This window comes from Pituophis catenifer, unplaced genomic scaffold (genome assembly GCF_029215685.1).
Source record: "Pituophis catenifer annectens isolate HBS135680 unplaced genomic scaffold, rPitCat1.0.hap2 SCAF_3, whole genome shotgun sequence".
NCBI lineage: Eukaryota > Metazoa > Chordata > Lepidosauria > Squamata > Colubridae > Pituophis > Pituophis catenifer.
Window position 1 is genome coordinate 148,078,673 of NW_027256883.1, and position 16,394 is coordinate 148,095,066.

Genomic DNA, 16,394 nt, shown 5'->3' on the forward strand with positions numbered 1-16,394 from the left:
TAAACTTTTCAGAGTAATACATTTAGCACATTTTAATAGTTGCCAGTAGGTGGCTCTGTTAATGTAATGTCTAGATAATTTACATTATTACATTTCTTGCCATAATGTATTACTTGATTTACCTTTTACCTTTTTCTGTACAGAATTCAAGGTGACAGATGCAGTACTTCTTTCCCCTATTTTTTGCCACAACAATTATTCTATGAGGTACTTTCTAAAATAAAAGTAATCTGTCAGCTTCATCTGCATTATTTAAAAACCATGGCCCAGATATGGTGCACATAACCTATAATGTAGTTATTGTTACTACCAGTATATGTACATGCATATAAATGCCCTAATGTAGTCCCATGATAAACCATGTCTACTTCTACTGTTGTCCAAATTATCATTCTGTTATTTCTCTTAATGTATCTATTAAATTTGTCCTCCTGTCTCTGTATTCCATTTTGTATTGTGAGCTGTCCAGGGTTGTTTTGGAGATGAGCACAGTCAAAATCAAATTAAATAAATTAAATAAAGAAAAGATGAACTGAGCTTTACATTCATCATTTGTTTTTCATTAGTTGCACATTAAATAAGTATTCATAATCTGCTCTAAATTAATAAATTCTTAGGAACATAGAGTCAGTATATCAACCAAATTCTAATATGAATTCTTTGATTTGATTTACCATATTACCATTAAATGGCTTATTGGTGAGCTTAATCAGAACATGATGCATACTGATTTCATGTTTAAATTTATGCAAATAATTGTATAAAATCATATAATGGATTACTTAGTTTAGTTAAGTTTAGTTTATCAAGTCCCAGCCCTTGCTCCATACAATAACCAAAAATAAAGTATCCCCAGGAGGTTCAATACAGCTGGTGAAGGGGATGCATTATTCTTTTTTTAGATTTTTTTCATATCATTTGGCAAAATATGATGTCCTGTCATTTACATTATTTTTTGTTCTGTAAATATAGGCGACAGACTTATAATTGTTATAGGTATTTGAAGAGTGGCATCATGAATCTTCTCTTCTTAGTCTAGCCATTCTATGAATATTTTTTACAGTGTTGGATTTAGTTCCTAGTTACTGGTCATCATCATTTACCTTCTCTAAATCTGGTATAATTTGTCTAAATCCTTAAGGTATGTCCTCAATGCTGAACATATAATATTCTATATGGAGTCTACTATCCATCACAGAATGAAATGGAAATATGTCCTGTAATGTGAAAAATATACCTCTATTAATAAGCCTAAATACTACTGTTAGCAAAACTAGTATCCCTCATTCCATTTTGTGTCTATTCATTTGATTTCTGTTTCCCAAATAAATGGCTTTGTATTTGTTCCTCTTAAAAGTAATATACTCTTTTCAGCCCATTCTACCAAATCAAGATTCTTTTGAAGTTTTTATTCTTGCCTCTCAAATATTACAAATTCATTTTTGTGACCTTTGCATGTTTCCTATGTATTTCTTCTATATCTTCATCCAAGTCATTAAGAAAAGTGTGGCAGCACTCAAGTCCAGCACTGAAACTAGTTTGCACTACACTTGATACCACTCTCTGGTTTAACATTCTTTGATTATAATGGTCAAGCCAATTTGTTTCAGTTCTCTAGGCAACACACTTCAGAGTCATATATTTCCCAACTTATTTACTGCATTAAAGAGATACCAAACATTGAAGAATATTGTGCTATGTATTCTTAATTCCTTACAGCAAGTCACTTCATTTTTCATACTATGCAAGATTTTTATTTCTGACACACCAAAAGTACTTAAAGTACCTTCAATATTCTCATGTAGCTGCTGTTGTGAAGAATTCACTCTTATTTTGAGAACTGAAGTTTCTTGGATGAGAAGGGGAAAAAACAAAGTCGAGTTGACTTTTGAAAAACACTTTCGGGACATTCTTATTTTGATGAATGAAATGCCTGAGTTTTTAAATTCGGCACATCTTACTCAGTTACCATTTATTCTGAGCTAAGAATTACATTTTTAATGTGTCCTATAATGCCTCCATGTCAATTATGCGTAGCAGAATAATTTGTTTAAATAGCTTTGTTACAGCCATCTACCAAAAGGCACCTTAGGGAGACATCCAATCACACATACATTTAAAATGCAGTAATAACAGCAGCCTGACTAGAAGAAAAACACTCGAGATATATCAGAACAAGGAAATTCATCCACCAGAAGAGGATCTACACTTAACATGCACTTACTGTATAAATTAATATTAGCATTGACATACTGTATACTGTATGCATTAGTGCTGTATATATAAGATGCATCTGACTGAGTCAACAATTTAGGTGTTGAAATAAGTATTTGTTCCTATTGATGTGCAGTTACAAAATATTTTCAAGGGTCAGACAAATAAATATTTGCATATTATTTCCCAACCAGTCACACACTCTAAGTTTCCTCTTTGTGAAATATAGCCTACTACAGCTACTTTCATATGTACAGTATTTTATTGGAAAGCCTATCAGGGCTTGCTGTATCTAGTAAGAATTTGCATGCCTTCACTTCCATGCATGACCACATATGGCATATCATACTGGTGGTAACATTTTCTCAAGGGAAGTACACAAATGTTGATCATTAGCTGCAAGCCATTTCCTCAATCTTTGGACAATGACAGATGAAAGGTGTTAATACTAATAACTGTAGTCATAGGAAATGAATGGCCAGGAGTCGATTGTTCAGAAACTTCCTGTACATGAGGTAAAATAGCTCTTTTCCTAACAGAGTAACCATCTGTTATCTTCTGCACAAAATAGTTATACTGTACACAAGAGCCATAGTGGCACAGTGATTAGAATGCAGTAGTTCAGGCTAACTCTGCCAACTGCCACAGTTCAATTCTGACCAGCTCAAAGTTGACTCAGCCTTCCATCCTTCTGAGGTCAGTAAAATGAGGACTCAGATTGTTGGGGGCAATATGCTGACTCTGTAAACTGCTTAGAGGGCTGTAAAGCACTATAAAGCGGTATATAAAGCTAAGTGCTATTGCTATGGCTGTACACATAGTTAAGCACAATTCTCTTTAATTAACCTTCCCTTCACATAAACCGGTTACCGATCCTGTACTACAGGATTGTTAGATTGAACAGCCCTAGCATGAGATCAGTGTCTCAGTTCAATAAACCTCAATTTTACTTAATAAATTATTATTGATTAGAAATATGTTGATTCATATAGCAGAAAAAATCTCCCGTCAGGACATGTGAATTTTGGCAAAAGCCAGACCTTTGATTCCACATCTACACTCTCACAAGTCTTTCCTTTTGTTAATCGTCTTAGCACTCCTTGGAACATGTCCAGGTTCTCTTTATATCATAAATCTTTTGTAAGTTTCAGGAAATTTAATTTACAAACAACAGAGTGTTCTATTAGAGACTTCAGTGTTGCTGTTACTTCCTTCTTGACAGCTTATAGCCTTATTATTAGCTCTATTTTCAGCTTCCCATCCCATTTATCCTCCACACAGTTCTTTTGTTTGCAATGTTGTGATATCACCATTGCCCATCACTTCTGCCTGCTGTAAATTTTCCCACTTATGTCCCATAATGCTTACATGGCATTAAATTGAAATCAGTGAATATGGACATTATGGTAATAGCAATCAATGGCTTTGATGAAAAACTAGCAATACAAATACAAGTATATATTATGCAGATGATTCATTCCATTGTTTCAATATTACTCATAGTCTTTGGCCAAAGTGCAACTCACATTATAGGGGCTAGGCAAGCAGGCAATCTAAAGAGTATCTGGAAACTATCTGCAGCAGTGAGTTTTATTACATGAAGACTATACCCATTTTCATTTCATTTTCATTTTATTAAATTTGTATACCGCCCTACCCCCGAAGGACTCAGGGCGGTAAACAGGCACAAAATAAAACACATAAATACAAAAGTTAAGACATGATTAAAACCCAATTAAATAATTTTTGCCCGAGACAATTTAAAACTCCCAATAATTTAAAACAAATTAAAATTTCAGTTTAAAAAATTAAAAAAGGGGAGAAAATTAGGCCAGGCCGGCCTGCTGGAATAGGAGTGTCTTCAAAGCACGGCGGAAAGTGCGCAGATCCGGGATCCTCCGTATCTCCGGGGGGAGCTCGTTCCAGATAGTAGGTGCCCCCACAGAGAAGGCCCTCCCCCTAGGGGCCGCCAGTCAACATTGTTTGGCTGACGGCACCTGGAGGAGCCCCTCTCTATGAGAGCGTACCGGCCGGTGGGAGGCTGTTTGTGGTAGTAGGCGGTCCCGTAAGTAGCCAGGTCCTAAGCCATGGAGCACTCTAAAGGTGGTAACCAAAACCTTGAAGCGCACCCGGAAGACCACCGGGAGCCAGTGCAGCTCGCGCAGGAGAGGTGTCACACGGGAGCACCATGTTGCTCCCATAACCACCCGCGCGGCCGCTACTCGGGTCTTTTGGATATACCTTTGGCTATTTTATCATGTACACAGCAAAATAATTGGTGCATTGTCACATGTACCCTTCAAATATCCACTTCTTGTTCATTCACAAAGAAAATGAACCCCCTGCATCACTTCAGGAACAATCCATTGCTCCTATGACCATTAACATTGTTTGGAGAGACTGTCTATCATATCGTTTTAGTTCCCACTTCATAAATTCAAATGCATATATTTAGTTACAATTGATTAATTTTTTTTATGCCTACCATTCCCCTACAGGGTGACTCTGGGTGGCTTTACAAATCATAAAACAAGTAAAAAAAAGAAGTAATTAATTAAATAAAATATGAAAACATTAAAACTGCACAGATTAAAACATTAATAAAATGTTTATTAAAAACTGTACTAAGAGAGCTAAAAGCCTGGAGCAAAAACTCTATTCACATTATAGCTAAACAGAATTTGAATTTGGTATAGAGCAAGTCTGAGTACCCAGCAGGCTTACAAAAGAACTCCTCCATTTGAAGGTGAATGCAATGCAACTAAAAAAGAAACCTAGTTTAACCTAGAAGACCTCCAAGGTCCCTTCCAACTCTGTTTTCTGTTCTGTTCTGTTCTGTTCTGTTCTGTTCTGTTCTGTTAACATGACATACAAGAATTCTGTGATAAATTTAATAACTGCATACATGTGTAGGGTTTTGTTTCTACAGTTTTTACAATAGAGAGAGAATGCAATCTCATGCAAAGCATCCTGAACGCAAGAGAGCATCATAATTAATAATGGATAGCACTTAGACATGAATTCTGCAATCTATATAACATAGAACTAGTGTTCATATGAATGTTGGTAGATCATTTTATTTCAGTAGGAGAGGCAGTTACTGCATTGTACCTTTCCAGACTTGATCAGTTTTTCCTTTAGTTTGTTTGGTTAACGTTCCATGCACTGAGAAAACTTGAGTCAGATTGCAATATCAGTTGGTTTGCCTTACAAGGTCATGCATACTATTAGCCATTTCCTATCTGTTCTGATTTAAGGTCACTGGCACCAGTATAGTTGCTTATAACACAGCTGTATGGGTCATAGAAAATACATCTAGAAAGCATTCCCTTCCACAGAGTGTAAAAAAATAAAATAAAACTATGCAAAAAAAATCTTTTAACTTTCTTCGATAAAATCCTAAAAATCAGTTGACTCTTTGAGCTAGAATAAACCATACTGAACACTATATATAATACTATATATAAACCATACTGAACACTGTATAACCATACTGAACACAATTTTGCTTTTTTCCTTATTCCTCTTTCTGGTTAATTCTTTTTTCCTTGATTTTCTGTATTTCATTCTTTTTGGAAATTTAATAATGTTTTGAAAAAAGAGTCTCTTTCCTTAATTAACTTCTTGAAAGTTACTAAAGTGAAAGTACTCTACCCTTATTTTGAATTGATTTTAGAGACAAAATGTAGTGGATCTGCAAGGTGTAACTTTGCAGAAATAAGTGGTGTAATTGTATAATACCTTGCAAACTGTGGAGGTTCTATTACTGAAGACTCTTGTGGGTGGCTAATTTATAGGTCTACATTTAGACCTTATGCAAAAAATAATAATATTGGCGATCTAAGCAATAAACTGAGTCAGAATTTATCCTATTAAATACTAACAAAGAATAGTAAGGTGGGCGGTACATTTTGATAATATATACTTCATATAATATATACTGCATACTTTACTTTGTGTTTTCCTTTTTATTAAGTTTATCAGGATATTAAACACAAAAGAAAATAAAAAAGTGGAAAAGGGTGGAGGGAAAGGGGAAGAGAAAAAAATGTAAGGTAAAGGGGGGGAAAAGAAAAAAAAGCATTGACCTGATTCTTTTTAGTGCAGTAGAATAGGAAAATAACGCTATAGCCTCAACCTTTTACTTTTACATGCTACTATATACTATTATATACTGTACTAGCTATTTTTATAACAGTTTTTCAGTTTTTCCAACCAATCATCCATTGTGAGAATTAAGGTATCTTTCCATTTTTGTGCGTAAAGCATTTTTGCTGCTATCAACATACAGTATATAATAACAAAGTTTCAATTATTTTTCAAGTTCTTTGTCCATTAAACCTAAAAGAAAAGTCTGGTTTTATTTTTATATTCACTTTAAGAATCTTCTACCTTAAAATATGAATCTTACCCAAGTATGTATGTATGTATGTATGTATGTATGTATGTATGTATGTATTTATTTATTTATTTATTTATTTATTTATTTATTTATTTATTGCTTTGGCAGATAGGTCCGCCAAATATGCTAAAAATATGTTCTTTCTTTACATTTACATTTTCAACACACATTTGAAATACCTTTATACATTTTGACAATTTATCTAGTGTTAAATAACAATGGTACATCATTTTCTAATTCTTTTCTTTTAAATTATAATTTAAACTTTAAACCCTTTGTTCAAGCATTATATTATACTGATATTTCATAATCCTGAAAAGCCATGTTTTTGAAGAGCATTGTTGTTTTCTGTTTATTTATTCTGAAGCCAGCTAAAGCTCCAAAGTCATTTATCTTCATCAAGTATTCTACACCAGTTTTGGGGGGCTCACAAAAATATGACTAAGTTGTCAGCGAATGCTCTCAATTTATTAACTTCCTTTTTAAAAATTATGCCCGTTATTTTCTCATCCTGTCTAATATCCCTATTCAAAACTTACGTCCTTTGTTGTTTACACTGGTACTGGAAGTTTGGAATACTGCATATTGTACTAAAGTATTTTTCTGAAATATTAACCACCAAAAATCACAAGACTGTCGTGGTTTTAAAAAAATCAATTTTAGCATTATTGCTCTGTTTTCTGCTGTGCTTATGCAGAAAATAATGATGAAAATGAAGATATCAAGAATTAATGATGATAAAAATAATGATCATAATGATAATGATGATGATGATAATGGTGAAGATGAGATGAGGAAGAGCTTGATTACAGTACTTTGAAGAACTTCTCCACAATGGAGAGGTGTGCACATAGTTCTACTGGTGTTGGAATGTCATTTCTTTTTGAAAAAAGCTTAGACAGCAACTACCTATTTTTCCTTCTTAATTTGGATGTTGTTCTGTTGATGGCATCTTGTCTATACCAATTTGACATTTGGCAAACCATAGTATTTCTTAGTTTTCAAAGGCACTCTTACTGGCCTTAATTTTGTTAGAGTCAACTGTGCTGTCCCACTTTCTCTCTCTCTCTCTCTCTCTCACACACACACACACACAAACACACACACACACACACACACACCACAGGTGTTAGGAGTCTTTATTAAGGTTTCCAAATCTGAATTAGTATTCCCCAGCAATTCCCTTTGATAGTACCAGCCCACTCTCAATGAGTTCAACAGACCACTCAAAAGAAGCCAGCACTAGTCCACAGTGTAAAGACTAGGCAAAGGCAAGTCCAGAGTTCAAGAGGCACAATCCAAAGGCAAGAATCATGATGGCTGAAGAACACACAGCAAGGAAACAGACATGTTGTTCCCAAAATCGTTTCACTCCCCTTGCTGAGCTAAATAACTGCTTCCTGGTACAGCCCATTAAGAGGGATAAGATTGCCACTTCACAAGTAGCCTGGATGGCCTTCATTGTGCCTGTTTTTTCTCAGCCATATGTGCTCTCGGATCTGGAGGAGGAGACAGTTCTTCAGCTCCACTGACCAGCTTCAGCCTTGTGCTCTCTCTACCCAAAGCCTCTGGGCTTCCCAGCTGCAGCTGTGCCTCTCCAGTTTCTAGCTCAGCCGATTGCTCCCCTGTGCTGGGCACCTCCATTCCTGGCTCATAGCTCTCAGCTGCTCCTGACCTGCCGGGGACCAGCTCATCCTCCTCCAAACTAGAGAGGAAGGGAGAGATATCTGGGGAAGTATCCAGAGGAATCATCACAATTATCCTTTCCTGCAATGGCCAGAAAATATTCATAGAGCTTTTTAGTTTTATTCATAACTAAAGTCATGCTCATACGCATTTTATTTATTTGTTTGTTTGTTAAATCAGGAGGCTGTGAGTTCGATCCTAGGTAGAGGCAGTTATTTCTCTCTCTGGGCACACTGAGAATATATCTGCTGAACAAAACTCCGCATTGGTGACAGGAAGGGCATCCGGCCATTAAAACACTCTGCTAGCTCCTTTCAGTTGCCCAGACTACACCCTGCAAGGGATTATGGGGTCATTATTTGCCACTTATCTCACGATGAGGCTATTATGGCTCTGATCCTCTATCCACACAGTAATGCCTTTCAGAAATGCCAAGAGTGATCGCCAGCATTCTGAAGCAGCTGGAGAAGGATGGGGACCTCCAGCCCTTTAAAAGCAGCTGGGAGGCAGAAGCTCATATTGCTAGTTTAGCCTCACATAGACTCACTTTGTGCCAAGGTTCTGTGCTTGAATAAAGGTGTTGACACTCCATGGAATGTGTGGCGTCCTACTTCATTGGCTCGGAGCTCGAAATGTGACAGTAAGCTAACGATCCCAAACCTCTTTTACAGCTGCTTTTCTATGGTGCTTCCTGGGGACAGCTGGAAGGCAGGGGAGCGTCATGGTGATGACAGAAGGGATGGTGAAAGAGACCGACCCTGGAGTGGCAGTGAAAACTGCCCCCACAGCGGTTCTCACGCCAGCCCAGGAGCAGTCTGGAGTGGGAGCAAGGCAGGAGTTGGGGCTTGAAGGGGACTAGTGGTGCAGCTCATCAACAGAGGCTGGATATGGGGCCCCACTACCGACCCCAAGCTTCTCTGGTGCTCATTTGACATGGTGGTGGGAAAGAAGACTGACAGATGGCGACAAGGAAGGGAGTGGAGCTACTCGACCACTCTAGGGAGCCAGATGATGGAGCAGTTGTGGGAGCATTTTGGAGAGGCCAGCTTCCGCAATGCTGGCTCCTGGCAACGTTGGAAGGGTGGGAGGCAGCCACTTGACAGGTGAGGCAGCAGTTTGGCCAACTGACAGTAGTCCTGCCCACCCAGTTCCATTTGGCCAGCTCTAAATTCCACAAGGATGCGGGCTAGAGCCGGTCCCAAGAGCCCTAGCCAGTAAGGAGAGTAGTACAGGGGTCCCCCTGATGGAGTAAGGAGGCAAAATGGGACCGGTTCCCTAAGAGACCATGAGGTTGCTGGACAGTAGGACCCAGAGGCAACTAGTCAGACCGCCTCTCAGGCAGCAGTGGGCAACACCTAGGGCCTCAACCAAGGTCAGGCCAACCAGACCCAGTCGGGTCCTGGGTGGCCTATGGGGTTTTGGCAATCCCACCCTATGCTCTTGGAGCCACCAATTTTGAGAGCCACCTTCGATTGGAACCCTGACATTGGCCCTGTTCCTGAGCCAGGTGACCAACCACCTGGACAACTACCTCCATCTGTACCCACCTAATGGGCCATGGTCATGTTGGCATTGGAGGGAGAGGCTGCCAAGTGAGTGGTGGACCTCTACACTGAGCATGTCCAGAGTTGGGAGATGCCATCCTGTTCCTAGAGGAACTGCGGGACCGCTTCGAGGATATGACCTGAGCTCAGTGGGTTGAAGGGCAGTTCCTGGCAATAAGGCAGAGGGGCAGATCGGTGGCAGATTATGTGCAAGAGTTTCTCCACATCACCAGTAAGTTGCAGCCATGGTCGGAATGGCTCCTGATCCACCATTTCAAGGCGAGCCTAGACTGTACATTATGCCAGGCCTGCATCTTCCTAGGCTTTGCCCACTGGTTCAATGAGTGGTATCAGGCAGCTACTGAGTTGGATGCTGAATTGTGGGAGTGCTGCCCCAAGGCGAGGTGGGTCCTAGGCTATGGAGACTCCCTGAGCGACAACCAATTACCAACTGGATGGGTCCTCCTCCAGTGTCAGCCCCACGGGAGAGACTTATGAGGCCGCCTATCCATTGTTTCTGATGTGGCCAACCAGGCCACCATGCAGCCAAGTGCCAGCCCATACCCTGCAATCGAAAGCTGGGTCAAATTGTCAAATTGTCAAATTTAAGCTAATACATAACATACTTCTTTATCTTTGTACAAATTTACATTATTTCTTGCATGCCAAGTATATAAATTAATTCCTCCTAAACAGCTACATCTATACTCAAAATAATCATACCTTACATACAAATTTAACATACATTGACATACCAACAGACATTTCTAGACATTCACTACACCTTTATCTCGGCATTCCTCCTCCTGTCCAACCATTCATAAAACTTAGTCCAAATTTATAGCAACAGAAACTAACACAATGGGCCCCATCAAGCCATGTGATCCTGTCCACCATTAAACCATCTTTCCAAGCAGTCTCCATGTTTCCAGTGTCTTTTTCCCCACTTGGAGGAGAACCCAGAAGGATATTTCTTCCAACACAGTATTTAGTCATTTCAATTAAATTTACAATTTTTATATTTCCTTTTTACCATATTTATTCCTCATCTATTTTTTTAAAAAACCAATATTACCCTTCATCCTCATCTCTAATCTTAATCAAATTCAATTTTTCCCTTCTATTCTATATTATACCCCTTCCCATTGTCATCTATTTTTATATCCATCCTCACATTGGTTAATTATGTAATACAGTTGTTTAATACAAATTCAACATTTTAATATAAATCAATTAGTTATATAACTACCTTTTTTGTATATTAATCAATATGAACATGAATATTCCAATTATTTCCATGCAATCCAATTTCTTACAAATCAATTAATTATATTTACCAATAATAATAAACCAAATAATTTCCCCCATATATTCCTCCAAACCACAACTTAACCATTTCTGCTTTCAACACAATATGCAATTAATAGTATCTCAATTATTACAATTCCCTAGTTAAATAGAGCTTTTTTTCTTCTGTGTTTTAAAATCTTGAACCTCCTCTTGCCCTAAATTTCCCATTGTTTGCAGTTTGCACCTACCTTTTTTGGTGAGGAAAAAGAAAAAGAAATCTCTCTGCCTCATTTTGTCACGTTGTAGCCAAGACCTGCTTACTTTCAACTTTGCTTTTTCAGCATAGCTAGGGGGGGGGGGAAATCTGCTCCAGGAATTTACCTCTTTGCAGCTAGCTAGCAACAGAGCCCTCTGCAAAACAGCTGAGAGTAGGGCGGCTCTTTGAAGCCCCGCGGCAAGAATTTAAAGTTTTTTTCCCCTCTAGCCATTAGCTGGGACTCCGGAGGCAGCAATAGATTGGGAGTGGGCGGGGTAAGCGAACGGCGACTGGGCGATCCAGCAGAGGCAGAGGGTGAGGGTGAGTGAAGGCATGGGGGGGGGGTGAGAGAGGGCTTTGGCGACCCCCGTGAAATGGCCGTTCGACCCCCAAAGGGGTTGCGACCCCCAGGTTGAGAACCGCTGACCTATCCGATATAGTGCCTTGGGAAGTACTAATGAACTTTATACTTTTCCTCCCAGAGAATAGCGTGCCATCTTATTTGTAAATCGTGGCCTTCCAGTGTCAGCAGTCTTCTATTTTTGAGATGTATCCAATCACTTACCTACACCAAGGTTGCTGCTTGGTAATATTTTTCCCAATTTGGAAGGCCTAATCCCCCTCGTTCTTTGGCATCCTTTAGTGTTTTTAGTTTAATTTTTGGGTTTTTGCCCTGCCAAATAAATTTCGATATCATTCTGTTCAAATTTATAAAGAAATCCTTTTTTAGCCGAATTGGTATACATTGGAATGGGTATTTTAGGTAAAACATTCATCTTAATAGTGGCAATCCTCCCCATGAAGGAGAGTTGTAACCTTTTTCACCTTTCTAAATCGATTTTAATTTGTTCAATTAATTTATCATAATTGTCTCCTTTGAGTGTAATGCATCTTGAGGTCAATTGAATTCCTAGGTATCTAATTTTTTTTGTTATCCGAATGTTTATTTTCTCTTCCAATTCTTTTTCTTTGCACTTCGGTCATATTTTTAAGTAACATTTTTGTTTTGTCTTTATTTATCTTTAGGCCTGCTACTTCCCCGTATTCTTCTAGTACTTCCATCAGCCTTATACCAGATTGCAGGGCTTTTCAATAATAAAGACAAGGTCGTCCCCGAAAGCCTGTACCTTGAAAGTTTCTTTCTTAATTTTTAAGCCTCTAATTTGTTTGTTCTCTCGTATTATTCTGGTCAAGATCTCTACTGATAATATAAACAATAGCAGCGATAGTGGACAACCTTGTCTTGTACCCTTTTGGATTTGAAAATTCTTTGTTGTTTCTCCATTAATTACAACTTTAGCCTCTTGTTTGACATAAATTGCTTCACATCCTTATAAATTTTTCCCCAAATTCCATATAACTTAATTGGTTTAATATAAATTCCCATTTGACATTATCAAAGGCTTTCTGCGCATCATCAAATATTAATACCTTCTGCTTTTCGTTATGTATCTCATAATATTCTATAATGTCTAGTATAGTCCTAATATTATTCCTTATAAACCTTCTGGGCAAGAAGCTATTTTGATCGGTATGGTTAAAGTTCTCCAGGAATTTCTTTAGTTTTTCAGCCATAATTGTCATAAATATTTTATAGTCCGAATTCAATAGTGAAATAGGCCTATAATTTTTAATAAAAGTCAAATCAGCATTTTCCTTGGGAACCAATGTAATTGTCGCTTCCTTCCACAAGGCTGGGATCTTTGCTTCATTCAAAACTTCATTATATATCTCTAACAATATGGGATGTAATATCTCTTGGTGGTTTTTGTAGATTTCTGACAGCAATCCATCAGGGTCTGGTGTTTTACTAATTTTTTGTTTTTGATTGCCTCCAATAATTCTAATGGTGTTATATTGTTCAGCATATCCTTACATTCCACCAAGACTTTTGGCAATCCTGCTTTCTGAAGATAATGCAAATTCTTATCTTCACCTATCTTTTCTTCATCTTCATACAATTTTTTGAAAAACTCATAGGCCATGTTTCTCTTCCCTTCATTTTGGTGTATTAATTTTCCCTCATCATTATATAATTTACTGATCCATCTTTTATTTTTCTGTTTTTTCAATCAATATGCCAGCCAGTGCCCCGGCTTATTTGCATTTTCAAAGAAGTTTTGTTTAATACGTTTTATTTGCTGTGCCAAGTTTTCCTTCTCGATTATATTCACTTTATGTTTGATAACATCTAATTGTTGTTTCAACTCTTGGTGTTGTAGTTCCTTTTGTGATTTTTTTTCAGATCTACTAAGTTCCTCTTCTAAATTTTTCTGTCATTTCCTTTTTTGTTTATTTTCCTTGGCCATATATGCTATTGAAATGTCTCTCATAAAGGCGTTTGCTGTGTCCCATAAATTTTGATTAATTGTATCTTCTTTCTTATTGTCTTGAAAAAATAGACGCATTTGTTCATCCATCTTCAATTTAAATTCATTATGATTCAGAATTGCCCTTTTTAAAATCCACCTCTTGATGTTCTTCTGGCCTTTGCATTTAATTTTAATGGGATTATGGTCTGCCCACGAATTTATATTAAATGTAATTTCCTCAATTTTCGAATTTAATTCTGATGAGATCCAAGCCATATCGATTCTAGACCACGACTGATGTCTACATGAATAATCTGTAAATCGTTTTTTTCCCTTATTTCTTTCTCTCCAGCTATCCTTAATACTCAGCTCTTCCACTATTTTAAAGAATGCGTTGGGTAGTGATCTTCTAGTTCTTTCCCTTATTTTATCACTTCCGTGATCTAATTCTCTGTCTACTATTGCATTGAAATCACCAACTATACAAATATTGTCATATTCTAATTCTCCAATAATATTATGTAGTTTTTTATAAAATAATTTTTGGCCCTCATTCAGTGCATAAATTCCTACCATAATCATTTTCTTTTCAATCAGAGTTATCTCTACTATTAGTATCCTACCCTCCTCATCCTTATAAATCTGTTCAGCCGGAATTCCCTCTTTAATATATACCACAATTCCTTGGGGAAATAAATGTTGAAGGCCATCTACTTAGGCCTCTCAGCAAGAGAGGTCAATTTATCCAGATACTTAGGAGCACACTGTTGTGTTATGGTAATATTAGGACATTTCACACTAGGGCTTCATACCAGGACTGTGGTATTCACATCTTGTCTATGATAGTTTATGACTGTAATAAAGATTTAATCTGATTCACCTCTTATGATTGAATCTCACTTGTGGTGGATCTGAGACAAAGAAACAATACCTGGCATTTGCTTAGATTCTAGCATTCTTGAAGATGAATTAAGGATTGAATATTGTAAGCCATGGTATGATTTGATTAGCCTCTTTTTGAGAGAGATGGAGAGTTTAAAAATATGAAATATAAATAAATAATTTGACTAGTCAAGTAGAACATGATGTAAGTCTGTCCACTTTAAAAGGGGAATGCCATTTACCTGGTGTCAGTGGGAAAAATGAATGCATTTAGATTAGAACACAGCTAGAACTAGAAAGTGTTTTTCTTAAAAAACAAACAAAACAGAAGGAGCTAAATTAATAGCGGTTATTCTGAATACTTCACACATTACTAATAATAGCTTCCTTTTAGGAAAACAATTGTTTGCAGTGTGTTTGTTAAACTTGGTTTTATTATTATATTGCACCTAATTAATTTTGTAATTATTTCTTTCTGACTACACCAAAAGGGGCTACTTATGTATTCTTATTTAATTATGAATTTACAATAGAGGAGTTACATAGCAACTTAGATATAAAGACAGATTACAATTCTGGTTTATAGTCATACATACATTTACTTCAGATCTATAACCCTTAAATCATACACGTGTTACATGTTAGTCCTTTGAGATGGTCCAGACTTTGAGGTAGTCCAAAAGCACAAGAGAAATGCTAGGTCTATCTTTATTTCAAGTTTGCATTAATAGAATCTTGCAAGACTGACTGTGTTTCTCCTCTTCTTTCCTTTTACTCTCTGGAAAAATAGAGGTGTTTCCTCTGAAATGTTTGCCACACCTTCCCTGCCTGATTAGCCTAACTAAATATAATAAATACAGATATACATTCCCCTTTTTTTTTGTAGTGTCCTTGATTTTGATCATGTTGTACAGTGAGATGCAGATCGTCTTCCAACAGGGTTAGCATTGGAAAGCAAGCTTTTTAACATAACATTTGTTTTACTTTAAAACTATTTTCGTGTGGACTCTTTTATCCTTTATTTTTAATTTGGATGCAATGTTTGGCATAAAGTTGTGATAGGCCCAAGAGAGGCCTCAGCTTGCCTCAACTGCTTGAGCAATGCTATCTATTTGTGCATGAGGACAGATAAAAGAAATGAAAACTATTTTTGATTACAATAACGGGAGGGCTGCTATCTTTCCCAAGCAGAAAAATATCTTGGAGTTTTGGCCTTCCTCTCAGGCTACAATTTTTTTAAAGTGGGAGCTAGCTAGAAACCTATCATCCATTTGAAGCGTCTGTAATTATACTTCTTCATGTGTAGGTGCTTCCTTTGCAAATAGGCTGTTGGTATGACACACTTACTTGAAGTTAAGGTAGTTATAGTGAAACCTAGTGAAGTGAGTTGCATGGTTCATTCAGCACACTAGTTTGTGCTTCATGTTCAGGATAAACAGAGAAAATGTAATGATATTTTGTACTAAACATCTGTTTTTCCCCCAAACATAAACAGTTTAAGATAGAACTTAATATTAGAACATTGAGTAACATATAGAATTTAATGTTCTCCTAGTGTCACTTTTGGATTTGAATTCATATGGTTATTGATAGGTCTTTATGCCAATTACTGTGTGTTAAAAATTCACTTTTTTGTAGTTGCACCAGTAGTTGGAATCCATCAAGATCACCAAGAGTAGAATTCTACTTAAGGAAGTGTATATAACCCATGTGCAAGACAGGCAGGCAGGCAGGCAAGCAATAGCATGTTCCTACTTATGCTTCCAGCAATTGGATTTGAGGCATATTAATAAGTAATAATAATAATT